This window comes from Felis catus, chromosome A3 (assembly GCF_018350175.1).
Source record: "Felis catus isolate Fca126 chromosome A3, F.catus_Fca126_mat1.0, whole genome shotgun sequence".
Taxonomy (NCBI): Eukaryota; Metazoa; Chordata; class Mammalia; order Carnivora; family Felidae; genus Felis; species Felis catus.
Genome location: NC_058370.1, coordinates 79,784,212 through 79,786,858, shown reverse-complemented (window position 1 = coordinate 79,786,858; position 2,647 = coordinate 79,784,212).

Below are 2,647 nucleotides of genomic sequence, written 5' to 3'. Positions count from 1 at the left end.
CACTATTTGCCCATTCTTTTCCTCTGCAATACATCTCACAAAATGAATCCTCACACTTGTTTTAGTGGGTATTTTAAGTCTTATCTGAGCCATTTTTTTAAAAATAATAAAATACAGAAAAAATACATACTTGCAAATTTGCATACATTTCTGCACTGAGAGTTTGCTGTTAAATTATCCACACTATATCATTACTTTTTATTTTTATCCCTAGTCTTATTCCAAATTATTTTTGATGTGTAAATTATTGGAAAAGTTTTTATATCAGGTATTTTTTTAATTCTGTGTATTATGATAGAAATAATTGTAAGCATCTGAGTTATAATCTTAATTGAAGGTAAATATCAACCTTGTTGTGTATATGATGAAATTGTGCATAATAACTTGTTCAAGGAAAATCTCCAAAGAAATTCATGTTTAACTCTTTTTTATTTTATTATTAAAAAAATAATTTTTTAAATGTCTTATTTATTTTTGAGAGAGCACAGTCAGGGAGGGGCAGAGACAAGGGGACAGAGGATCTGAAGTGGGCTCTGTGCTGACAGCAGTGAACCAGATGCGGGGCTTGAACTCACGAACCTTGAGATCATGACCTGAGCCGAAGTAGGACGCCCAACTGACTAAGCCACCCAGGTACCCCCAGATTTTTTTAAAAATATTTTTTTTTAATGTTTATTTATTTCTGAGAGAGAGACAGAGCATGAGTGGGGGAGGGGCAGAGAGAGAGAGGGAGACACAGAATCCGAAACAGACTCCAGGCTCTGAGCTGTCAGCACAGATCCCAACGTGGGGCTTGAACTCACAGATTGCAAGATCATGATCTGAGCCGAAGCCGAACGCTCAACCAACTGAGCCATCCAGGCGCCCCAAGGTACCCCCAGATTTAACTCTAATACTTGACCCAGTTGTTCTCAAATTTATATACACAATTGCAGACATATTTTGTCTTTCTGTAATTATGGTAACTTGAGTTTATGAATCTATCATTTTTCCTCTCTAAGCAAATTTTTGTTTTAAAACTTCAAACCAGACATAAAGATGTGATAGGATAAGACATTTTCTTTTCTAAAAACAACCTCCTTTGAAGAGGATGAACTAGGGGCGCCTGCATGGCTCAGTGAGTAAAGCTTCCGACTTTGGCTCAGGTCATGATCTTGCACTCTGTGAGTTCAAGCCCTGTGTCAGGCTTTGCGCTGACAGCTCAGACCCTGGAGCCTGCTTCAAATTCTGTCTCCTTCTCTCTCTGCCCCTCCCTGACTCATGCTCTGTCTCTCTGTCTCTCTGTCTCTCTCTCTTTCTCTGTCTCTCTTTCAAAAACATTAAAAAAAATTTTTTTTTTAAAGATGAACTAATTAAGGTGTATAGAATAGCAGTGATTCCCAACTGGAAATTTATGCTTTTAATTAAGAAATAAGGTGATTTTTCTCAAGGGCACATGTTTACTTATAATCCGTTTCCTATCATTTGTTCCAAAACTATTTGTCACTATAATTAGATTGTAAACTCTTTGAGAGTTGGCACCATTTTAAAATTCATTTTGTATTCCTTTAATATTTTGTACAGGATTGTGCATATGGTAAGCACTTAATAAAGGCTTGAATAAGTAGATGAATATGGTTTTTAATTATAATTATTTTGGCATGAGTACACAAGGGATTTAAAGCATCTCCCTTCTAATTTATTGAAAGCCTGTGAAACACAATCCACATGTTGTAATATTTAAAACATGACTTGCTTCCAAGGATTTTCTCCTCATTCTGTCCCTTCTCAGTTTCATGGGGACACTGTGGGACTTGGTTTTAGTACCAATGTTCAGCTTTCTTTTCTTTAAAAATGGGAATAATGTCTATTTGGGTAGCTGTAGGAGGGATTGGATGAAATCATGTATGGAAAAAGCTCTTTGGAAACCAGGCTACTCAAATGATAATGTCAGAAGACAGAATATTCCTGAATAAACTTTTAACTTTAACTAACCATACTTTTATTTCAACTAGCTACAAAATGATTTAAGTATTGTATTAGAAATGATGTTTGGGGGTGCCTGTCTGGCTCAGTCAGTGGAATGTGCAACTGTTGATCTCAGGGTACGAGTTTGAGTCCCATGTTGGGTGTGGAGATGACTAAAAACAAATACACTTGAAAAAAAAAATGTTTGATACATTTTTTTAAAGACAGTAGTCTGGTAAACATGGAGCCAAACTTAAAAGACACTGGCAGTTTCAAATCTGTATGTAAAATCACAATTTTTCTTTTAGAAGACATCAAATTGATAGCTGCTGGAAGATTTCTTTAGTGTGTGGCATTACACAGTGATGGGCACAAATCAGTCTTTAAAAGTATATATATATAAATTTTGTTTGTTTATTTTTGAGAGAGAGCAGGGGAGGGGCAGAGAGAGAGGGAGACAGAATCAATCTCTGGCAGACTCTGTGCTGCCAACACAGAGTCTGACACGAGACTTGAACTCAGAAACTGTGAGATCATGACCTGAGCTGAAAACAAGAGTCAGACGCTTAACCAACTGAGCCACCCAGGTGCCCCACGAGTCAGTCTTAATGATTAAGTCAAATATAGTTTTCACGTGGTAGGTAACTGGAAATGTTGTGCATTTGGATCATCAGAATTTGCTCCACAATTCTATTCACTT